The sequence below is a fragment of the Anser anser genome (genome assembly GCF_964211835.1).
Source record: "Anser anser genome assembly, chromosome: 10".
Taxonomy (NCBI): Eukaryota; Metazoa; Chordata; class Aves; order Anseriformes; family Anatidae; genus Anser; species Anser anser.
This window is the reverse complement of record NC_139730.1, coordinates 23,194,706-23,220,079: the sequence shown is the minus strand read 5'-3', so window position 1 is coordinate 23,220,079 and position 25,374 is coordinate 23,194,706. Positions and strand designations below refer to the sequence as shown.

General features: G+C 47.3%; 2 long non-coding RNA genes across 2 annotated transcripts; one reads left to right on the top strand and one right to left on the bottom strand.

Annotated features, from left to right (window-relative positions):
* Window positions 1–1,245: 1,245 nt before the first annotated feature.
* Window positions 1,246–14,542, bottom strand: LOC310904904. The gene is made up of 2 exons (XR_014588684.1): window positions 13,998–14,542; window positions 1,246–1,381 (listed from the first exon to the last, which is right to left on the bottom strand). It is a non-coding gene; the product is annotated as an uncharacterized lncRNA (long non-coding RNA).
* On the top strand, window positions 1,380–25,002 carry LOC310904901. Its single transcript, XR_014588681.1, has 2 exons — window positions 1,380–12,729; window positions 22,966–25,002. It is a non-coding gene; the product is annotated as an uncharacterized lncRNA (long non-coding RNA).
* The last annotated feature ends 372 nt before the right edge of the window (window positions 25,003–25,374 follow it).

Here is a 25,374-nt window from a genome sequence, read left to right as displayed (position 1 = left end):
AGTGCACTGGCACCACTGGGAATGCACTGCAGTGAGTCCAGAGAGTGCACTGGCACCACTGGTGATGCAGTACAGTGAGTCCAGAGAGTGCACTGGCACCACTGGGGATGCACTGCAGTGAGTCCAGAGAGTGCACTGGCACCACTGGGGATGCACTTCAGTGAGTCCAGAGATTGCACTGGCACCACTGGGGATGCAGTGCATTGAGTCCAGAGAGTGCACTGGCACAACAGGGGATGCACTTCAGTGAGTCCACAGAGGGCACTGACACCACTGGGGATGCAGTGCAGTGAGTCCAGAGAGTGCACTGGCACCACTGGGGATGCACTGCAGTGAGTCCAGAGAGTACACTGGCACCAGTGGGGATGCAGTGCAGTGAGTCCAGAGAGTGCACTGGCACCACTGGGGATGCACTGCAGTGAGTCCAGAGAGTGCACTGGCACCACTGGGGATGTGTCCAGTGAGTCCAGTGAGTGCACTGGCACCACTTGGGATGCAGTGCAGTGAGTCCAGAGAGTACACTGGCACCAGTGGGGATGCAGTGCAGTGAGTCCACAGAGGGCACTGGCACCACTGGGGATGCAGTGCAGTCAGTCCAGCTTACACCTCCCCTCCAGTTCAGCTTACACCTGAAAGATATCTACTAGACCGGATCGTCTTGAAGCCCCCCCTCTAGCTCAACCACACAAATAGTACACCAAAACTAAAGAATTTACTAAACTAATTAAACTAAAGCATTTTACAGTCTTAGTATAGGCGATAGAAAAGACACTTAGACGCGATAGAGACCCCAGTACCGTAAGGGAAAGATGAAATAGCAGTGAAACAATCAAAGCGACAGACAGCAAAGATCAACCCTTGTACCTTTTGCATCATGGTTTAGCGAGAACAACCAAGCAAAGTGAACTAAAGTTTGCCCCCCCGAAACCCAAGCGAGCTACTTTCAAGCAGTTAAAGAGAGCGAACCCGTCTCTGTTGCAAAAGAGTGGGATGACTTGTCAGTAGAGGTGAAAAGCCAACCGAGCTGGGTGATAGCTGGTTACCTGTGAAACGAATCTAAGTTCCCCCTTAATCCTCCCTACCGGACATCCTGAACCCTAATGAGATGATTAAGAGCTCTTTAATGGAGGGACAGCTCCATTAAAAAAGGACACAACCTCGACTAGCGGATAATTCTTACTACTGATCCTACCGTGGGCCCTAAAGCAGCCATCAAAAAAGAGTGCGTCAAAGCTCCACCACCTAAAAATACCAAAATAAGATGATTCCCTTATCACAAACAGGTCAACCTATGAATATAGGAGAATTAATGCTAAAATAAGTAACTCAGGGCCACACCCCTCTAACGGCGCAAGCTTACATAGAAACATTATTAACAGACCTAGACAGATACAAAAACCCCTACAAGACCACGTATTAACTAACCCTGTTAACCCGACTCAGGAGCGCCTATAAGAGCGATTAAAATCTGTGAAAGGAACTCGGCAAATTAATAAGGCCCGACTGTTTACCAAAAACATAGCCTTCAGCAAATTAAACAAGTATTGAAGGTGATGCCTGCCCGGTGACTTAGGTTTAACGGCCGCGGTATCCTAACCGTGCAAAGGTAGCGCAATCAATTGTCCCATAAATCGAGACTTGTATGAATGGCTAAACGAGGTCTTAACTGTCTCTCACAGATAATCAGTGAAATTGATCTCCCCGTGCAAAAGCGGGGATGTGAACATAAGACGAGAAGACCCTGTGGAACTTAAAAATCAACGACCACCGCGAATCCTCAATCAACCCCACTGGGGCCACTACCATCGCAGAGCCTGGTCGATATTTTTCGGTTGGGGCGACCTTGGAGGAGAACAAATCCTCCAAAAACAAGACCATACCTCTTTACCTAGAGCTACCCCTCAAAGTGCTAACAGTGACCAGACCCAATATAATTGATTAATGGACCAAGCTACCCCAGGGATAACAGCGCAATCCCCCTCAAGAGCCCATATCGACAGGGGGGTTTACGACCTCGATGTTGGATCAGGACATCCTAATGGTGCAGCCGCTATTAAGGGTTCGTTTGTTCAACGATTAACAGTCCTACGTGATCTGAGTTCAGACCGGAGCAATCCAGGTCGGTTTCTATCTATGACACACTCTCCCCAGTACGAAAGGACCGGGAAAGTGGGGCCAATACCACAAGCACGCCCCCCCCCTCTAAGCAGTGAAACCAACTAAACCGTGAAGAGGGCCTTCCCCCACCACTTTCAATCCTAGAAAAGGACCAGCTAGAGTGGCAGAGCCCGGCAAGTGCAGAAGGCTTAAGCCCTTTCCCCAGAGGTTCAAATCCTCTCCCTAGCTTCACCCATGATTCAAATAACAACACTAAGCTGCCTCATTATATCCCTCCTATACATCATCCCAATCCTGATTGCCGTAGCCTTCCTAACCCTAGTAGAACGGAAAATCCTAAGCTACATACAATCCCGCAAAGGCCCTAACGTTGTCGGGCCTTTTGGCCTACTTCAACCATTTGCGGACGGACTGAAACTATTTACCAAAGAGCCCATCCGACCCTCTACCTCTTCCCCACTTCTATTCATTCTGATACCAATACTAGCCCTTGTCCTAGCCCTCACCACTTGAGCACCACTACCACTCCCATTTCCCCTAGCAGATCTAAACCTTGGAGTTCTCTTCCTAATAGCCATGTCAAGCCTAGCCGTCTACTCAGTCCTATGATCAGGCTGAGCCTCGAACTCAAAATACGCACTAATCGGAGCCCTACGGGCAGTAGCACAGACCATTTCATACGAAGTGACACTGGCCATAATCCTGCTATCAATAATCATACTAAGCGGAAGCTACACACTCAGCTCCTTTGCCGTCGCACAGGAGCCTCTATACTTCATTTTCTCCTCATGACCCCTAGCAATAATATGATACGTATCCACCCTAGCAGAGACAAACCGAGCTCCTTTTGACCTCACAGAGGGTGAATCTGAGCTAGTCTCAGGGTTTAACGTTGAATACGCCGCAGGACCCTTCGCCTTATTCTTCCTAGCTGAATATGCGAACATTATGCTAATAAATACACTTACAGCCATCATATTCCTAAACCCAAGCGCCCTAGGGCCACCCACAGAACTATTCCCCGTCATCCTAGCCACAAAAGTCCTCCTACTATCTTCTGGTTTCTTATGGGTCCGAGCTTCATACCCACGATTCCGATATGACCAACTAATGCACCTACTATGAAAAAACTTCCTACCCCTCACACTAGCTCTGTGCCTCTGACACATCAGCATACCTATCTGCTATGCAGGCCTACCTCCTTACATAAGGAAATGTGCCTGAACTACAAAGGGTCACTATGATAAAGTGAACATAGAGGTATAACAGCCCTCTCATTTCCTGTTGACCTTAGAAAAGTAGGAATTGAACCCACACAAGAGAAATCAAAATTCTCCATACTTCCCTTATATTATTTTCTAGTAGAGTCAGCTAATCAAGCTATCGGGCCCATACCCCGAAAATGATGGTTTAACCCCCTCCTCTACTAATGAACCCTTACGCGACCCCAATCATAACCTTCAGCCTCATCTTGGGCACCACAATCACAATTTCCAGCAACCACTGAGTTCTGGCCTGGACAGGACTGGAGATCAACGCACTAGCCATCATTCCCCTAATTGCCAAATCCCACCACCCACGAGCAGTAGAAGCCGCAACGAAATACTTCCTAACCCAAGCAGCTGCTTCCGCCCTGGTCCTATTCTCTAGCATAACTAATGCCTGAGTCACCGGCCAATGAGACATCACACAAATAAACCACCCAACCTCCTGTCTACTACTGACAGCAGCAATCGCTATTAAACTGGGCCTAGTGCCATTTCACTTCTGATTCCCAGAAGTACTACAAGGATCGCCACTAATAACAGCCCTGCTACTCTCGACCCTCATAAAATTCCCCCCACTAACCCTGCTCCTACTAACATCCAAATCCCTCGACCCAGCTCTACTCACCGCCATGGCCCTAGCCTCAACAGCACTAGGAGGCTGAATAGGACTGAACCAAACACAAACACGCAAAATCCTAGCCTTCTCGTCCATCTCCCACTTAGGCTGAATCGCCATCATCCTAGTTTACAGCCCCAAATTGGCCTTACTTACCTTCTACCTATACACAATCATAACATCAGCCGTATTCCTAGCCCTTAACAAAATCAAAGCCCTTAACCTATCCATGATCACAACCTCATGAACAAAAACCCCAGTGCTAAACGCCACCCTAATACTAGTACTTTTATCCCTAGCAGGCCTCCCCCCATTAACAGGCTTTATACCAAAGTGACTTATCATCCAAGAACTAACTAAACAGGAAATAACACCAGCAGCCATGGCAATTGCCATGCTATCACTGCTCAGCCTCTTCTTCTACCTACGCCTCGCATACCACTCAACAATTACCCTTCCCCCCAACTCCTCTAACCACATAAAACAATGATACACTAGCAAAGCCCCAAGCACACCTACTGCGGTCCTTGCCTCACTATCAATCCTCTTACTTCCCCTGTCCCCAATAATACATGCCATTGTCTAGAAACTTAGGATAACACCCCAAACCGAAGGCCTTCAAAGCCTTAAATAAGAGTTAAACCCTCTTAGTTTCTGCACATTAAGACTTACAGAATATTAACCTGTATCTTCTGAATGCAAGTCAGACGCTTTAATTGAGCTAAAGCCTCCCTAGACAGATGGGCTTCGATCCCACAAAACTCTAGTTAACAGCTAAATGCCTAAACCAATTGGCTTCTGCCTACAAAGACCCTGACGCACCCTAGTGCGCATCGATGAGCTTGCAACTCAACATGAATTTCACTACAGAGCCGATAAGAAGAGGAATTAAACCTCTGTAAAAAGGACTACAGCCTAACGCTTCAACACTCAGCCATCTTACCCGTCACCTTCATCAACCGATGACTATTTTCCACTAACCATAAGGATATTGGCACCCTGTACCTCATCTTCGGGGCATGAGCAGGAATAGTCGGCACCGCACTCAGCCTATTAATCCGCGCAGAACTAGGACAACCAGGAACTCTCCTAGGCGACGACCAAATTTACAATGTAATCGTTACCGCTCACGCCTTTGTAATAAGCTTCTTTATAGTCATACCCATCATGATCGGAGGATTCGGCAACTGATTAGTCCCCCTCATAATCGGTGCCCCCGACATAGCATTCCCGCGAATAAACAACATAAGCTTTTGACTCCTCCCCCCATCATTCCTCCTCCTACTAGCCTCATCCACTGTAGAAGCTGGCGCCGGCACAGGCTGAACTGTCTACCCTCCCCTAGCAGGTAACCTTGCCCACGCCGGAGCTTCAGTAGACCTGGCTATCTTCTCACTCCACTTAGCCGGTATCTCCTCCATCCTTGGGGCCATCAACTTTATCACCACAGCCATCAACATAAAACCCCCCGCACTCTCACAATACCAAACCCCACTATTTGTCTGATCCGTACTAATTACCGCCATCCTACTCCTTCTATCACTCCCCGTACTCGCCGCCGGTATTACAATATTACTAACTGATTGAAACCTAAACACCACATTCTTCGACCCCGCTGGAGGAGGAGACCCAATCCTGTACCAACACCTATTCTGATTCTTCGGACACCCAGAAGTCTATATTCTGATCCTACCGGGGTTTGGAATCATCTCACACGTAGTCACGTACTACTCAGGCAAAAAGGAGCCCTTCGGCTACATGGGAATAGTCTGAGCCATACTATCCATCGGCTTCCTAGGATTCATCGTCTGAGCTCACCACATGTTTACAGTAGGAATAGACGTTGATACCCGAGCCTACTTTACATCAGCCACTATAATCATTGCCATCCCTACCGGAATCAAAGTATTTAGCTGACTAGCCACCCTGCACGGAGGAACAATCAAATGAGACCCCCCCAATACTATGAGCTCTAGGATTTATCTTCCTATTTACCATCGGAGGATTAACAGGAATCGTTCTTGCAAACTCTTCCCTAGACATCGCCCTGCACGACACGTACTACGTAGTTGCCCACTTCCACTACGTCCTATCCATAGGCGCCGTCTTTGCCATTCTAGCAGGATTTACTCACTGATTCCCACTACTCACTGGGTTTACCCTACACCAAACATGAGCAAAAGCCCACTTCGGGGTAATATTTACAGGAGTAAACCTAACGTTCTTCCCCCAGCACTTCCTAGGCCTAGCAGGAAGACCCCGACGATACTCGGACTATCCCGACGCCTACACACTATGAAACACCATTTCCTCCTAGTCCTAGGACTTAGAGAAACTCCAGTACTAAAAATAGTAAACACAAGCAATAATTTCATATACTTCACTCTCACTCACCACTCAACTATCAGCTAACCACACCCCCGTCCACATAGCTTAACACAAAGCATGGCACTGAAGTTGCCAAGATGGCATAAAACATGCCTGCGGACAAAAGACTTAGTCCTAACCTTACGGTTGGTTTTTGCTAAATATATACATGCAAGTATCCGCGCCCCAGTGTAAACGCCCTCGACCACCTACCCCCATACAGGCCTTGAGGAGCGGGTATCAGGCACACCCAAGTAGTAGCCCAAGACGCCTCGCTAAGCCACGCCCCCACGGGTATTCAGCAGTAATTAACATTAAGCAATGAGTGCAAACTTGACTTAGTTATAGCAACAGCCTAACTTCAAGGGTTGGTAAATCTTGTGCCAGCCACCGCGGTCATACAAGAAACCCAAATCAACCGTCCTATTGACACGGCGTAAAGAGTGGTAAAATGCCTATCCTAGCTAACTAAGATCAAAATGCAACTAAGCTGTCATAAGCCCAAGATGCACCTAAACACACCATTAAGATGATCTTAGGAACTAACGACTGATTTAAACCCACGAAAGCCAGGGCCCAAACTGGGATTAGATACCCCACTATGCCTGGCCCTAAATCTTGATACTTACTTTACCGAAGTATCCGCCAGAGAACTACGAGCACAAACGCTTAAAACTCTAAGGACTTGGCGGTGCCCCAAACCCACCTAGAGGAGCCTGTTCTACAATCGATAATCCCCGATTAACCCAACCACCCCTTGCCAACACAGCCTACATACCGCCGTCGCCAGCCCACCTCGAATGAGAGCACAACAGTGGACACAATAGCACCCCGCTAATAAGACAGGTCAAGGTATAGCCTATGGAGTGGAAGAAATGGGCTACATTCCCTATTCATAGGGCACACGGAAAGAAGCGTGAAACCACTTCTGGAAGGCGGATTTAGCAGTAAAGTGGGACAATAGAGCCTACTTTAAGCCGGCCCTGGGGCACGTACATGGTTAAACATGCCTGTTAGTAGTGTGGCGAGCCATAGTGGGAAGGCTAGGGCTATGTTCATAGATAGTTGGGTGGTTGGGGTGAATGTATATGGAAGGAGGCCTAGAAGGTTGATTGTAAGAAGTATGATTATTAGGGATGTAAATATTATGGCTCATTTGTGGCCATTTTTGTTGAGTGGGACTATTAGTTGTTTTGTGATTAGGTGAAGGAGTCATGTTTGGATAGTAGAAAGGCGGTTGTTGATTCATCGGTTGTTTGGGGACGGGAATAGTAGGGCTGGGAAGAGTAGGGATAGTAGGATTAAGGGGATGCCAAATAGATTGGGGCTGGAAAATTGGTCAAAGAAGCTTAGGTTCATGGTCAGGATCATGGTGTGGGTTTGGTAGTGAGGGAGGTCTTATTTGATGGGGGGTTGGTTGTGGTGAAGGCTAGTAGTTTTGGTTGGATGAGGAGTGCTAGGGTTAATCAGGTTATAATTATGATTGAAAATCATGGTGCGGGGTTAAGCTGTGGCATATCATTAAGGAGGGGGAAGTCCCTCTTTGGCTAGCTTAAAAGGCTAGTGCTGTTGCATAGCTTCTTAATGATTAGGATGATGATAGAAGGGACGATCAGGCCTCGAAATGTGGGAGTGGGGTTGATTCTACTACAATGGGTATGTAGCTGTGATTAGCCCCGCAAATTTCTGAGCATTGTCCGTAAAAAATCCCAGGCCGGGTGGTAATGAATGAAGTTTGGTTTAGTCGGCCTGGGATTGCGTCTGTTTTAACTCCGAGCGTTGGGACTGCTCAGGAGTGGAGTACGTCTCCTGCAGTAATGATCACGCGGATGGGGGATTCTATTGGGATAACTACGCGGTGGTCAACTTCTAGCAGTCGGAAGTGGCCGTTGGGTAAGTCTGGGGTGGGCACTATGTAGGAGTCGAATGATAGGTCTTTGAAGTCTGTGTATTCGTAGCTTCAGTATCATTGGTGGCCGATGGCTTTTAGGGTGAGGTCTGGTTCGTCGATTTTGTCCATTATGTAGAGGATTTGTAGGGATGGGAGGGCGAGGAGTACCAGGACGATAGCAGGTAGGATTGTCCAGATCAGCTCTACTTCTTGGGCGTCTACAGCATTGGACGAGAGTTTTTTCTGTTAGTATGTGGGCTAAAAGGTAGAGAACTAGGCTGCAGATAGCTAGGGCAACGATTAGGGCGTGGTCGTGGAATTCAACGAGTTCTTCTATGATGGGTGATGAGGCGTCTTGGAATCCTAGTTGGGAGTGGTTGGCCACATGAGATGTACAGGATTTTTACCTGTGATTTAGTCTTGACAAGGCTATGTAATTGGTTTACTAACGTCTCATAAGAAAGAAGCATGAGCGGTTAATGCAGTTGGCTTGAAACCAGCATGTGAGGGTTCGATTCCTTCCTTTCTTGTACTTGGACGAAGGCCGGTTCCTCGAAAGTATGGTATGGGGGAGGGCAGCCGTGGATTCATTCAACGTTTGTGGTAGTTAGTTCTGGTTGTAGGACTTTTCGTTTGGCCGAAAAGGCTTCTCAGATGATGAATATTAGTATGATTACGGCTACTATTGAGATTAGGGAGCCGATGGAGGAAATGGTGTTTCATAGTGTGTAGGCGTCGGGATAGTCCGAGTATCGTCGGGGTCTTCCTGCTAGGCCTAGGAAGTGCTGGGGGAAGAACGTTAGGTTTACTCCTGTAAATATTACCCCGAAGTGGGCTTTTGCTCATGTTTGGTGTAGGGTAAACCCAGTGAGTAGTGGGAATCAGTGAGTAAATCCTGCTAGAATGGCAAAGACGGCGCCTATGGATAGGACGTAGTGGAAGTGGGCAACTACGTAGTACGTGTCGTGCAGGGCGATGTCTAGGGAAGAGTTTGCAAGAACGATTCCTGTTAATCCTCCGATGGTAAATAGGAAGATAAATCCTAGAGCTCATAGTATTGGGGGGGTCTCATTTGATTGTTCCTCCATGCAGGGTGGCTAGTCAGCTAAATACTTTGATTCCGGTAGGGATGGCAATGATTATAGTGGCTGATGTAAAGTAGGCTCGGTTATCAACGTCTATTCCTACTGTAAACATGTGGTGAGCTCAGACGATGAATCCTAGGAAGCCGATGGATAGTATGGCTCAGACTATTCCCATGTAGCCGAAGGGCTCCTTTTTGCCTGAGTAGTACGTGACTACGTGTGAGATGATTCCGAACCCCGGTAGGATCAGAATATAGACTTCTGGGTGTCCGAAGAATCAGAATAGGTGTTGGTACAGGATTGGGTCTCCTCCTCCAGCGGGGTCGAAGAATGTGGTGTTTAGGTTTCAATCAGTTAGTAATATTGTAATACCGGCGGCGAGTACGGGGAGTGATAGAAGGAGTAGGATGGCGGTAATTAGTACGGATCAGACAAATAGTGGGGTTTGGTATTGTGAGAGTGCGGGGGGTTTTATGTTGATGGCTGTGGTGATAAAGTTGATGGCCCCAAGGATGGAGGAGATACCGGCTAAGTGGAGTGAGAAGATAGCCAGGTCTACTGAAGCTCCGGCGTGGGCAAGGTTACCTGCTAGGGGAGGGTAGACAGTTCAGCCTGTGCCGGCGCCAGCTTCTACAGTGGATGAGGCTAGTAGGAGGAGGAATGATGGGGGGAGGAGTCAAAAGCTTATGTTGTTTATTCGCGGGAATGCTATGTCGGGGGCACCGATTATGAGGGGGACTAATCAGTTGCCGAATCCTCCGATCATGATGGGTATGACTATAAAGAAGCTTATTACAAAGGCGTGAGCGGTAACGATTACATTGTAAATTTGGTCGTCGCCTAGGAGAGTTCCTGGTTGTCCTAGTTCTGCGCGGATTAATAGGCTGAGTGCGGTGCCGACTATTCCTGCTCATGCCCCGAAGATGAGGTACAGGGTGCCAATATCCTTATGGTTAGTGGAAAATAGTCATCGGTTGATGAAGGTGACGGGTAAGATGGCTGAGTGTTGAAGCGTTAGGCTGTAGTCCTTTTTACAGAGGTTTAATTCCTCTTCTTATCGGCTCTGTAGTGAAATTCATGTTGAGTTGCAAGCTCATCGATGCGCACTAGGGTGCGTCAGGGTCTTTGTAGGCAGAAGCCAATTGGTTTAGGCATTTAGCTGTTAACTAGAGTTTTGTGGGATCGAAGCCCATCTGTCTAGGGAGGCTTTAGCTTAATTAAAGCGTCTGACTTGCATTCAGAAGATACAGGTTAATATTCTGTAAGTCTTAATGTGCAGAAACTAAGAGGGTTTAACTCTTATTTAAGGCTTTGAAGGCCTTCGGTTTGGGGTGTTATCCTAAGTTTCTAGACAATGGCATGTATTATTGGGGACAGGGGAAGTAAGAGGATTGATAGTGAGGCAAGGACCGCAGTAGGTGTGCTTGGGGCTTTGCTAGTGTATCATTGTTTTATGTGGTTAGAGGAGTTGGGGGGAAGGGTAATTGTTGAGTGGTATGCGAGGCGTAGGTAGAAGAAGAGGCTGAGCAGTGATAGCATGGCAATTGCCATGGCTGCTGGTGTTATTTCCTGTTTAGTTAGTTCTTGGATGATAAGTCACTTTGGTATAAAGCCTGTTAATGGGGGGAGGCCTGCTAGGGATAAAAGTACTAGTATTAGGGTGGCGTTTAGCACTGGGGTTTTTGTTCATGAGGTTGTGATCATGGATAGGTTAAGGGCTTTGATTTTGTTAAGGGCTAGGAATACGGCTGATGTTATGATTGTGTATAGGTAGAAGGTAAGTAAGGCCAATTTGGGGCTGTAAACTAGGATGATGGCGATTCAGCCTAAGTGGGAGATGGACGAGAAGGCTAGGATTTTGCGTGTTTGTGTTTGGTTCAGTCCTATTCAGCCTCCTAGTGCTGTTGAGGCTAGGGCCATGGCGGTGAGTAGAGCTGGGTCGAGGGATTTGGATGTTAGTAGGAGCAGGGTTAGTGGGGAGAATTTTATGAGGGTCGAGAGTAGCAGGGCTGTTATTAGTGGCGATCCTTGTAGTACTTCTGGGAATCAGAAGTGAAATGGCACTAGGCCCAGTTTAATAGCGATTGCTGCTGTCAGTAGTAGACAGGAGGTTGGGTGGTTTATTTGTGTGATGTCTCATTGGCCGGTGACTCAGGCATTGGTTATGCTAGAGAATAGGACCAGGGCGGAAGCAGCTGCTTGGGTTAGGAAGTATTTCGTTGCGGCTTCTACTGCTCGTGGGTGGTGGGATTTGGCAATTAGGGGAATGATGGCTAGTGCGTTGATCTCCAGTCCTGTCCAGGCCAGAACTCAGTGGTTGCTGGAAATTGTGATTGTGGTGCCCAAGATGAGGCTGAAGGTTATGATTGGGGTCGCGTAAGGGTTCATTAGTAGAGGAGGGGGTTAAACCATCATTTTCGGGGTATGGGCCCGATAGCTTGATTAGCTGACTCTACTAGAAAATAATATAAGGGAAGTATGGAGAATTTTGATTTCTCTTGTGTGGGTTCAATTCCTACTTTTCTAAGGTCAACAGGAAATGAGAGGGCTGTTATACCTCTATGTTCACTTTATCATAGTGACCCTTTGTAGTTCAGGCACATTTCCTTATGTAAGGAGGTAGGCCTGCATAGCAGATAGGTATGCTGATGTGTCAGAGGCACAGAGCTAGTGTGAGGGGTAGGAAGTTTTTTCATAGTAGGTGCATTAGTTGGTCATATCGGAATCGTGGGTATGAAGCTCGGACCCATAAGAAACCAGAAGATAGTAGGAGGACTTTTGTGGCTAGGATGACGGGGAATAGTTCTGTGGGTGGCCCTAGGGCGCTTGGGTTTAGGAATATGATGGCTGTAAGTGTATTTATTAGCATAATGTTCGCATATTCAGCTAGGAAGAATAAGGCGAAGGGTCCTGCGGCGTATTCAACGTTAAACCCTGAGACTAGCTCAGATTCACCCTCTGTGAGGTCAAAAGGAGCTCGGTTTGTCTCTGCTAGGGTGGATACGTATCATATTATTGCTAGGGGTCATGAGGAGAAAATGAAGTATAGAGGCTCCTGTGCGACGGCAAAGGAGCTGAGTGTGTAGCTTCCGCTTAGTATGATTATTGATAGCAGGATTATGGCCAGTGTCACTTCGTATGAAATGGTCTGTGCTACTGCCCGTAGGGCTCCGATTAGTGCGTATTTTGAGTTCGAGGCTCAGCCTGATCATAGGACTGAGTAGACGGCTAGGCTTGACATGGCTATTAGGAAGAGAACTCCGAGGTTTAGATCTGCTAGGGGAAATGGGAGTGGTAGTGGTGCTCAAGTGGTGAGGGCTAGGACAAGGGCTAGTATTGGTATCAGAATGAATAGAAGTGGGGAAGAGGTAGAGGGTCGGATGGGCTCTTTGGTAAATAGTTTCAGTCCGTCCGCAAATGGTTGAAGTAGGCCAAAAGGCCCGACAACGTTAGGGCCTTTGCGGGATTGTATGTAGCTTAGGATTTTCCGTTCTACTAGGGTTAGGAAGGCTACGGCAATCAGGATTGGGATGATGTATAGGAGGGATATAACGAGGCAGCTTAGTGTTGTTATTTGAATCATGGGTGAAGCTAGGGAGAGGATTTGAACCTCTGGGGAAAGGGCTTAAGCCTTCTGCACTTGCCGGGCTCTGCCACTCTAGCTGGTCCTTTTCTAGGATTGAAAGTGGTGGGGGAAGGCCCTCTTCACGGTTTAGTTGGTTTCACTGCTTAGAGGGGGGGGGCGTGCTTGTGGTATTGGCCCCACTTTCCCGGTCCTTTCGTACTGGGGAGAGTGTGTCATAGATAGAAACCGACCTGGATTGCTCCGGTCTGAACTCAGATCACGTAGGACTGTTAATCGTTGAACAAACGAACCCTTAATAGCGGCTGCACCATTAGGATGTCCTGATCCAACATCGAGGTCGTAAACCCCCCTGTCGATATGGGCTCTTGAGGGGGATTGCGCTGTTATCCCTGGGGTAGCTTGGTCCATTAATCAATTATATTGGGTCTGGTCACTGTTAGCACTTTGAGGGGTAGCTCTAGGTAAAGAGGTATGGTCTTGTTTTTGGAGGATTTGTTCTCCTCCAAGGTCGCCCCAACCGAAAAATATCGACCAGGCTCTGCGATGGTAGTGGCCCCAGTGGGGTTGATTGAGGATTCGCGGTGGTCGTTGATTTTTAAGTTCCACAGGGTCTTCTCGTCTTATGTTCACATCCCCGCTTTTGCACGGGGAGATCAATTTCACTGATTATCTGTGAGAGACAGTTAAGACCTCGTTTAGCCATTCATACAAGTCTCGATTTATGGGACAATTGATTGCGCTACCTTTGCACGGTTAGGATACCGCGGCCGTTAAACCTAAGTCACCGGGCAGGCATCACCTTCAATACTTGTTTAATTTGCTGAAGGCTATGTTTTTGGTAAACAGTCGGGCCTTATTAATTTGCCGAGTTCCTTTCACAGATTTTAATCGCTCTTATAGGCGCTCCTGAGTCGGGTTAACAGGGTTAGTTAATACGTGGTCTTGTAGGGGTTTTTGTATCTGTCTAGGTCTGTTAATAATGTTTCTATGTAAGCTTGCGCCGTTAGAGGGGTGTGGCCCTGAGTTACTTATTTTAGCATTAATTCTCCTATATTCATAGGTTGACCTGTTTGTGATAAGGGAATCATCTTATTTTGGTATTTTTAGGTGGTGGAGCTTTGACGCACTCTTTTTTGATGGCTGCTTTAGGGCCCACGGTAGGATCAGTAGTAAGAATTATCCGCTAGTCGAGGTTGTGTCCTTTTTTAATGGAGCTGTCCCTCCATTAAAGAGCTCTTAATCATCTCATTAGGGTTCAGGATGTCCGGTAGGGAGGATTAAGGGGGAACTTAGATTCGTTTCACAGGTAACCAGCTATCACCCAGCTCGGTTGGCTTTTCACCTCTACTGACAAGTCATCCCACTCTTTTGCAACAGAGACGGGTTCGCTCTCTTTAACTGCTTGAATGTAGCTCGCTTGGGTTTCGGGGGGGCAAACTTTAGTTCACTTTGCTTGGTTGTTCTCGCTAAACCATGATGCAAAAGGTACAAGGGTTGATCTTTGCTGTCTGTCGCTTTGATTGTTTCACTGCTATTTCATCTTTCCCTTACGGTACTGGGGTCTCTATCGCGTCTAAGTGTCTTTTCTATCGCCTATACTAAGACTGTAAAATGCTTTACTTTAATTAGTTTAGTAAATTCTTTAGTTTTGGTGTACTATTTGTGTGGTTGAGCTAGAGGGGGGGCTTCAAGACGATCCGGTCTAGTAGATATCTTTCAGGTGTAAGCTGAGTGCTTTGGTGTTATAGCTACGTTAGAGGGGTGTGGCCCTGTACATGAGGGGCCTAGGATGATTCCTAGGATTGTTATGAGGATGGCAGCGGTTTTGGTGATAAGGGGTATGGTTATTGGGGGGGTTTTGGTTGGTGTGATGAAAGAGGTAATGATTATTCCTGCTGTAATGCTGCCTAGGGCGAGTCGGGTTAGGGGGGCGGTGATTAGTGGGTTGTTTTCGTTTATTGATACTATTGGGGGGATTCGGGTTTGTCCAGCTTGGACTAGGATGGTTATGCGGATGCTGTAGGTTGCGGTGAATGCTGTGGCTATAAGGGTTAGGAGTAGGGCTCAAGTATTTAGGTATGATGTGTTTAAGCTTTCGATGATGAGGTCTTTTGAGTAGAATCCGGCTAGGAATGGGGTTCCTATCAGCGCCAGGTTTCCGATGGTTAGGCAGGAAGTAGTGACTGGGAGTATTTTCTGTAGGCCTCCTATCTTTCGGATATCTTGTTCTCCGTTTAGGTTGTGGATGATAGACCCTGAGCATAGGAATAGTATGGCTTTAAAGAAGGCATGGGTTGAGATGTGTAGGAAGGCTAGTTGTGGGAGGTTTAGTCCGATAGTGACTATTATTAGTCCTAGTTGGCTGGATGTTGAGAAAGCAATGATTTTTTTGATGTCATTTTGGGTTAGGGCGCATGTGGCAGCGAATAGGGTTGATAGAGCACCTAGGCATAGGCAGGCAGTTAGGGCTGTCTGGTTGGTGGCTAGCAGGGGGTGCATGCGGATGAGCAGGAAGATTCCGGCTACTACTATGGTACTGGAGTGCAGTAGGGCTGATACTGGGGTGGGGCCTTCTATTGCTGCGGGCAGTCATGGGTGGAGTCCAAATTGGGCGGATTTTCCTGCGGCTGCGAGGATTAATCCTATGAGGGGGAGGATTGGGGTTTGGTGGGGGTGTACGGCTTGTTGGATCTCTCAGGTGTTGAATGTTGAAGCTAGTCATGCTATGCTCAGGATCAGTCCGATGTCTCCGATTCGGTTGTAGATTACGGCTTGTAGGGCGGCGGTGTTGGCATCTGCTCGGCCTTGTCATCAGCCGATGAGAAGGAAGGACATGATTCGTACTCCTTCCCAGCCTACGAATAGGAGGAATATGTTGTTTGCGGTTGTTAGGAGGAGTATGGCGACTAGGAATGTCAGTAGGTAGGTGAAAAATTTTGTTACGTATGGCTCTGAGGCCATGTATCATATGGCGAATTGTAGGATTGATCATGTTACAAATAGGGCGATTGGAAGAAATGTTATTGAGTATTGGTCTATTTTTAGGCTCAGGGGGATTTTAAAGTTTATAATGAATTTTCACTCCCAGTGGCAGGTGACAGATTCTACTCCCGAGTAGATGAATGCGGTTGTAGGGGCTAGGCTAATTAGGAATGCGGTTTTAACAGCGCGGGTGGTGGCTTGTGGGGTGTTTTTAAAGTTTTTAAATAGAAATGGCAGGATGATTGGGGTTAGGAGGATTGTCAGCGTGAGTAGTGTGAGGGAGTTGATTAGTAGTGTGGGGTTCACTACTTTTACTTGGATTTGCACCAAGATGGGTGGTTCCTAAGACCAGTGGATTGCTGTTATCCTTTAAAAGTAAGGGGGCTGAGGTTTTAGGCTCAGATGTAAGAGTTAGCAGCTCTTGTTGGTTAAACCCTCCCCTCGGCAGGTAAGAAGGTTTGAACTTCTATTCTTAGAATCACAGTCTAATGTTTGGTTTAAACTATACTTGCATGAGGGGATTCCGGAGATCAGTTCGGGTTTGAGGATTAGGAGGAATATTGGGATAATGTGGAGTGTTATGAGCAGGTGTTCTCGCGTGGTTGAGTTTTGCATAGATGTGATGTGGGAGGGGATTGAGCCTCGTTGGGTCATTAGTAGTATGAATAAGGTGTAGGAGGCGGTTAGTAGGGTTGCGATTCCTGTTAGGATGATCGTGAAGGCAGATCAGTTGAATAAGGTGATTATAATGGTTAGCTCTGCTATGAGGTTTGTTGTTGGGGGTAAGGCTATGTTTGTTAGATTGGCCAGCAATCATCAGGTAGCTATGAGTGGTAGGAGAGGTTGTAGGCCTCGTGTGAGTAGTAGAATTCGGCTGTGCGTACGTTCATAGTTTGTGTTGGCTAGGCAGAATAGTATGGAGGAAGTTAGTCCATGGGAAATTATTAGGATCATTGCCCCTGAGAATGATCAGTGGGTTTGGATTATTCCTGCGGCGATAACTAGGCCTATGTGGCTAACGGATGAATAAGCGATTAGTGATTTTAGGTCTGTCTGTCGTAGGCAGATTGAGCTAGTCATTAGGGCGCCTCATAGGGCCAGGGTTAGGAAGGGGTAGTGCAGGAGGTTGGACAGTGGGCCCATAAATAGAGTGACTCGTATAATTCCGTATCCTCCTAGCTTTAGTAGTAGGGCGGCGAGGAGTATTGAGCCTGCGATGGGTGCTTCTACGTGGGCTTTTGGCAGTCAGAGGTGTAGGCCGTATAGTGGGGCTTTTACTATGAATGCTATGAGCAGTGCTAGACCTGATAGTATTCCTGTCCATGAGGTGGATAGGGTTGGGTGGGTTAGTTGTAGGGTTGGCAGGTGCAGGGTGCCAATTTTCACGTATAGGTGTATGATTGTGATTAGCAGGGGTAGAGAGCTTACTAGCGTGTAGAATAGCAGGCAGATGCCAGCGCTTAGGCGTTCTGGTTGGTTCCCCCATCGGGTGATTAAGATTAGGGTGGGAATGAGGGTTGCTTCAAATGAGATGTAAAATAGTGCTAGTTCTGTGGTGGAAAAGGCTAGTAGGATGAATGGCTGGACTGCGACTAAGGTTGAGATAAAGATTCGTTTGCGTTGTAGGGGTTCTTGTTGCAGGTGGTTTTGGCTTGCTATGATTATGAGTGGGAGTAGTCAGCAGGATAGTACTAGGAGGGGGGATGAGATTTGGTCAATTCCTGTTCAGTTGGATAAAAATTTGTAGGGGTAGTAGGTTGGGATTAATCACTGTAGGCTTAGGGCAGCGATTAGGAGGCTGTATAAGGTGGTGTTAGTCCATAGAAATTTTGGTGGAGACAGCAGGGCTGTTGGAAGAAGTATGATTGTGGGTAGGATGATTTTTAGCATTGCAGGAGGTTTAGGTTGTGTAGATGGTCGGAGCCATGTGTGCGGGTGGAGGCTACTAGGATGGCCAGGCCTGTGCCCGCCTCACACGCTGAGAAGGTTAGCATGAGAATTGGTACCATGGTGAATGAGGAGACTTGGTTTTCGATGGATCATATTGATAGGCCTACGAATATCGATAATATTATGCTTTCAAGGCATAGTAGGGCGGATACTAGGTGGGTTCGGTGGAAGGCTAGTCCTAGTCCGCTGAAAATGAAGGCTGAGTAGAAGCTTAAATGTAGGGGCGACATAAGAAAGTTACAGGGTTGGCTGTAATCTGCTGGGTCGAAACCAGCTATCTTTTTGGTTAGACTAACTTTCTGTTATTCTGCTCATTCTAGGCCCCCTTGAATTCACTCGTAGGCCAGTCCGAGTGTTAGGAGAAGGAGGATCGCTACAGTTCAGGTGAGGGTCATTAGGGGGGATTGGAGTTGGACGGCTCATGGCAGGGGGAGTAGGAGGGCGATTTCTAGGTCGAATAGGACGAACAGGATGGCTACTGAGGAAGAATCGGACTGAGAATGGTAATCGAGCAGATCCAAGTGGGTCGAATCCACATTCGTACGGTGAGAGTTTCTCTGAGTCGGGGTTTATTTGGGCGAGTCAGAAGTTTAATGCGGTTAGGGCGGCGCTTAGGATTGATGATAGGGCGAATATGAACATGAGTGCGTTCATTGCTCTCCTCTGGGTTTATACCAGATTCTAGAGATTGGAAGTCAATTGTAATTAATATACTAGAAGAGCAAGATCCTCATCAGTAGATGGTTATGTAGAGGAATAGTCAGATGACGTCTACGAAGTGTCAGTATCAGGCTGCTGCCTCGAATCCGAAGTGGTGGTCTGATGTAAAGTGGAACTTGATCAGTCGGAAGAGGCAGACGGTCAGGAAGGAGGATCCGATGATTACGTGGAGTCCGTGGAATCCAGTGGCAACGAAGAAGGTAGATCCGTAGACGCTATCGGCGATTGAGAATGGGGCTTCATGGTATTCTATTGCTTGTAGGGCTGTGAAGTAGAATCCCAGGAGGATCGTTAGGGTTAGGGCGTGGATGGCGTGTTTTCGGTTTCCTTCTGTGATGCTGTGATGGGCTCACGTTACGGTAACGCCTGAGGCTGGTAGGATGGCTGTGTTTAGTAGGGGGACTTCTATCGGGTTGAGTGGTTTAATTCCTGTTGGGGGTCATTGGCCTCCTAGTTCTGGGGTTGGGGCCAGGCTCGAGTGGAAGAACGCTCAGAAGAACCCTAAGAAGAAGAATGCTTCGGATGTGATGAAAAGGATTATGCCGTATCGTAGGCCTTTTTGGACTGTGGGAGTGTGATGGCCTTGGAAGGTGCTTTCTCGTACAATGTCTCGTCATCATTGGAGTATTACTAGGAGTATTGAGATGAGGCCTAGGGTTAGTAGTATGGATGAGTTGTAGTGGAATCACATGATTAATCCTGAGGTTGTGAGTAGGGCGGCGGCTGCCCCGAAGATTGGTCAAGGGCTTGGGTCGACTATGTGGTATGAGTGTGCTTGGTGTGCCATTAGATGTTTTCTTGTAAGTATAGGCTTAGAAGGAGCACGAAGACGTAGGCCTGGATTATGGCTACTGCTACTTCTAGGATGGTTAGGAGTAGTAGGATGATTATTGTTAGGATGGATACTGCAGGAAGGGTGGGTATTAATGCAATGGAGGCTGTAGAGATGAGTTGGATGAGTAAGTGTCCTGCTGTAAGGTTGGCTGTAAGGCGGACTCCGAGGGCTAGGGGGCGGATTAGTAGGCTGGTTGTTTCGATCAGGATTAGTGCGGGGATTAGGGGTGTAGGGGTACCTTCGGGTAATAGGTGGGCTAAAGAGGCTGATGGTTGGTTTCGTAGGCCTGTTAGTAGTGTGGCGAGCCATAGTGGGAAGGCTAGGGCTATGTTCATAGATAGTTGGGTGGTTGGGGTGAATGTATATGGAAGGAGGCCTAGAAGGTTGATTGTAAGAAGTATGATTATTAGGGATGTAAATATTATGGCTCATTTGTGGCCATTTTTGTTGAGTGGGACTATTAGTTGTTTTGTGATTAGGTGAAGGAGTCATGTTTGGATAGTAGAAAGGCGGTTGTTGATTCATCGGTTGTTTGGGGACGGGAATAGTAGGGCTGGGAAGAGTAGGGATAGTAGGATTAAGGGGATGCCAAATAGATTGGGGCTGGAAAATTGGTCAAAGAAGCTTAGGTTCATGGTCAGGATCATGGTGTGGGTTTGGTAGTGAGGGAGGTCTTATTTGATGGGGGGTTGGTTGTGGTGAAGGCTAGTAGTTTTGGTTGGATGAGGAGTGCTAGGGTTAATCAGGTTATAATTATGATTGAAAATCATGGTGCGGGGTTAAGCTGTGGCATATCATTAAGGAGGGGGAAGTCCCTCTTTGGCTAGCTTAAAAGGCTAGTGCTGTTGCATAGCTTCTTAATGATTAGGATGATGATAGAAGGGACGATCAGGCCTCGAAATGTGGGAGTGGGGTTGATTCTACTACAATGGGTATGTAGCTGTGATTAGCCCCGCAAATTTCTGAGCATTGTCCGTAAAAAATCCCAGGCCGGGTGGTAATGAATGAAGTTTGGTTTAGTCGGCCTGGGATTGCGTCTGTTTTAACTCCGAGCGTTGGGACTGCTCAGGAGTGGAGTACGTCTCCTGCAGGAATGATCACGCGGATGGGGGATTCTATTGGGATAACTACGCGGTGGTCAACTTCTAGCAGTCGGAAGTGGCCGTTGGGTAAGTCTGGGGTGGGCACTATGTAGGAGTCGAATGATAGGTCTTTGAAGTCTGTGTATTCGTAGCTTCAGTATCATTGGTGGCCGATGGCTTTTAGGGTGAGGTCTGGTTCATCGATTTTGTCCATTATGTAGAGGATTTGTAGGGATGGGAGGGCGAGGAGTACCAGGACGATAGCAGGTAGGATTGTCCAGATCAGCTCTACTTCTTGGGCGTCTACAGCATTGGACGAGAGTTTTTCTGTTAGTATGTGGGCTAAAAGGTAGAGAACTAGGCTGCAGATAGCTAGGGCAACGATTAGGGCGTGGTCGTGGAATTCAACGAGTTCTTCTGTGATGGGTGATGAGGCGTCTTGGAATCCTAGTTGGGAGTGGTTGGCCACATGAGATGTACAGGATTTTTACCTGTGATTTAGTCTTGACAAGGCTATGTAATTGGTTTACTAACGTCTCATAAGAAAGAAGCATGAGCGGTTAATGCAGTTGGCTTGAAACCAGCATGTGAGGGTTCGATTCCTTCCTTTCTTGTACTTGGACGAAGGCCGGTTCCTCGAAAGTATGGTATGGGGGAGGGCAGCCGTGGATTCATTCAACGTTTGTGGTAGTTAGTTCTGGTTGTAGGACTTTTCGTTTGGCCGGAAAGGCTTCTCAGATGATGAATATTAGTATGATTACGGCTACTATTGAGATTAGGGAGCCGATGGAGGAAATGGTGTTTCATAGTGTGTAGGCGTCGGGATAGTCCGAGTATCGTCGGGGTATTCCTGCTAGGCCTAGGAAGTGCTGGGGGAAGAACGTTAGGTTTACTCCTGTAAATATTACCCCGAAGTGGGCTTTTGCTCATGTTTGGTGTAGGGTAAACCCAGTGAGTAGTGGGAATCAGTGAGTAAATCCTGCTAGAGGCCATCCTAGTATAGGTAGAAGGTAAGTAAGGCCAATTTGGGGCTGTAAACTAGGATGATGGCGATTCAGCCTAAGTGGGAGATGGACGAGAAGGCTAGGATTTTGCGTGTTTGTGTTTGGTTCAGTCCTATTCAGCCTCCTAGTGCTGTTGAGGCTAGGGCCATGGCGGTGAGCAGAGCTGGGTCGAGGGATTTGGATGTTAGTAGGAGCAGGGTTAGTGGGGGGAATTTTATGAGGGTCGAGAGTAGCAGGGCTGTTATTAGTGGCGATCCTTGTAGTACTTCTGGGAATCAGAAGTGAAATGGCACTAGGCCCAGTTTAATAGCGATTGCTGCTGTCAGTAGTAGACAGGAGGTTGGGTGGTTTATTTGTGTGATGTCTCATTGGCCGGTGACTCAGGCATTAGTTATGCTAGAGAATAGGACCAGGGCGGAAGCAGCTGCTTGGGTTAGGAAGTATTTCGTTGCGGCTTCTACTGCTCGTGGGTGGTGGGATTTGGCAATTAGGGGAATGATGGCTAGTGTGTTGATCTCCAGTCCTGTCCAGGCCAGAACTCAGTGGTTGCTGGAAATTGTGATTGTGGTGCCCAAGATGAGGCTGAAGGTTATGATTGGGGTCGCGTAAGGGTTCATTAGTAGAGGAGGGGGTTAAACCATCATTTTCGGGGTATGGGCCCGATAGCTTGATTAGCTGACTCTACTAGAAAATAATATAAGGGAAGTATGGAGAATTTTGATTTCTCTTGTGTGGGTTCAATTCCTACTTTTCTAAGGTCAACAGGAAATGAGAGGGCTGTTATACCTCTATGTTCACTTTATCATAGTGACCCTTTGTAGTTCAGGCACATTTCCTTATGTAAGGAGGTAGGCCTGCATAGCAGATAGGTATGCTGATGTGTCAGAGGCACAGAGCTAGTGTGAGGGGTAGGAAGTTTTTTCATAGTAGGTGCATTAGTTGGTCATATCGGAATCGTGGGTATGAAGCTCGGACCCATAAGAAACCAGAAGATAGTAGGAGGACTTTTGTGGCTAGGATGACGGGGAATAGTTCTGTGGGTGGCCCTAGGGCGCTTGGGTTTAGGAATATGATGGCTGTAAGTGTATTTATTAGCATAATGTTCGCATATTCAGCTAGGAAGAATAAGGCGAAGGGTCCTGCGGCGTATTCAACGTTAAACCCTGAGACTAGCTCAGATTCACCCTCTGTGAGGTCAAAAGGAGCTCGGTTTGTCTCTGCTAGGGTGGATACGTATCATATTATTGCTAGGGGTCATGAGGAGAAAATGAAGTATAGAGGCTCCTGTGCGACGGCAAAGGAGCTGAGTGTGTAGCTTCCGCTTAGTATGATTATTGATAGCAGGATTATGGCCAGTGTCACTTCGTATGAAATGGTCTGTGCTACTGCCCGTAGGGCTCCGATTAGTGCGTATTTTGAGTTCGAGGCTCAGCCTGATCATAGGACTGAGTAGACGGCTAGGCTTGACATGGCTATTAGGAAGAGAACTCCGAGGTTTAGATCTGCTAGGGGAAATGGGAGTGGTAGTGGTGCTCAAGTGGTGAGGGCTAGGACAAGGGCTAGTATTGGTATCAGAATGAATAGAAGTGGGGAAGAGGTAGAGGGTCGGATGGGCTCTTTGGTAAATAGTTTCAGTCCGTCCGCAAATGGTTGAAGTAGGCCAAAAGGCCCGACAACGTTAGGGCCTTTGCGGGATTGTATGTAGCTTAGGATTTTCCGTTCTACTAGGGTTAGGAAGGCTACGGCAATCAGGATTGGGATGATGTATAGGAGGGATATAACGAGGCAGCTTAGTGTTGTTATTTGAATCATGGGTGAAGCTAGGGAGAGGATTTGAACCTCTGGGGAAAGGGCTTAAGCCTTCTGCACTTGCCGGGCTCTGCCACTCTAGCTGGTCCTTTTCTAGGATTGAAAGTGGTGGGGGAAGGCCCTCTTCACGGTTTAGTTGGTTTCACTGCTTAGAGGGGGGGGGCGTGCTTGTGGTATTGGCCCCACTTTCCCGGTCCTTTCGTACTGGGGAGAGTGTGTCATAGATAGAAACCGACCTGGATTGCTCCGGTCTGAACTCAGATCACGTAGGACTGTTAATCGTTGAACAAACGAACCCTTAATAGCGGCTGCACCATTAGGATGTCCTGATCCAACATCGAGGTCGTAAACCCCCCTGTCGATATGGGCTCTTGAGGGGGATTGCGCTGTTATCCCTGGGGTAGCTTGGTCCATTAATCAATTATATTGGGTCTGGTCACTGTTAGCACTTTGAGGGGTAGCTCTAGGTAAAGAGGTATGGTCTTGTTTTTGGAGGATTTGTTCTCCTCCAAGGTCGCCCCAACCGAAAAATATCGACCAGGCTCTGCGATGGTAGTGGCCCCAGTGGGGTTGATTGAGGATTCGCGGTGGTCGTTGATTTTTAAGTTCCACAGGGTCTTCTCGTCTTATGTTCACGTCCCCGCTTTTGCACGGGGAGATCAATTTCACTGATTATCTGTGAGAGACAGTTAAGACCTCGTTTAGCCATTCATACAAGTCTCGATTTATGGGACAATTGATTGCGCTACCTTTGCACGGTTAGGATACCGCGGCCGTTAAACCTAAGTCACCGGGCAGGCATCACCTTCAATACTTGTTTAATTTGCTGAAGGCTATGTTTTTGGTAAACAGTCGGGCCTTATTAATTTGCCGAGTTCCTTTCACAGATTTTAATCGCTCTTATAGGCGCTCCTGAGTCGGGTTAACAGGGTTAGTTAATACGTGGTCTTGTAGGGGTTTTTGTATCTGTCTAGGTCTGTTAATAATGTTTCTATGTAAGCTTGCGCCGTTAGAGGGGTGTGGCCCTGAGTTACTTATTTTAGCATTAATTCTCCTATATTCATAGGTTGACCTGTTTGTGATAAGGGAATCATCTTATTTTGGTATTTTTAGGTGGTGGAGCTTTGACGCACTCTTTTTTGATGGCTGCTTTAGGGCCCACGGTAGGATCAGTAGTAAGAATTATCCGCTAGTCGAGGTTGTGTCCTTTTTTAATGGAGCTGTCCCTCCATTAAATAGCTCTTAATCATCTCATTAGGGTTCAGGATGTCCGGTAGGGAGGATTAAGGGGGAACTTAGATTCGTTTCACAGGTAACCAGCTATCACCCAGCTCGGTTGGCTTTTCACCTCTACTGACAAGTCATCCCACTCTTTTGCAACAGAGACGGGTTCGCTCTCTTTAACTGCTTGAAAGTAGCTCGCTTGGGTTTCGGGGGGGCAAACTTTAGTTCACTTTGCTTGGTTGTTCTCGCTAAACCATGATGCAAAAGGTACAAGGGTTGATCTTTGCTGTCTGTCGCTTTGATTGTTTCACTGCTATTTCATCTTTCCCTTACGGTACTGGGGTCTCTATCGCGTCTAAGTGTCTTTTCTATCGCCTATACTAAGACTGTAAAATGCTTTAGTTTAATTAGTTTAGTAAATTCTTTAGTTTTGGTGTACTATTTGTGTGGTTGAGCTAGAGGGGGGGCTTCAAGACGATCCGGTCTAGTAGATATCTTTCAGGTGTAAGCTGAGTGCTTTGGTGTTATAGCTACGTCTTGATATTCTAAGTACACCTTCCGGTACACTTACCTTGTTACGACTTACCTCATCTTCAGCGTATTTATGGTATTAGTTATGTGGGATGTGGCTTTTGAGGAGGGTGACGGGCGGTATGTACGTGCCCCAGGGCCGGCTTAAAGTAGGCTCTATTGTCCCACTTTACTGCTAAATCCGCCTTCCAGAAGTGGTTTCACGCTTCTTTCCGTGTGCCCTATGAATAGGGAATGTAGCCCATTTCTTCCACTCCATAGGCTATACCTTGACCTGTCTTATTAGCGGGGTGCTATTGTGTCCAC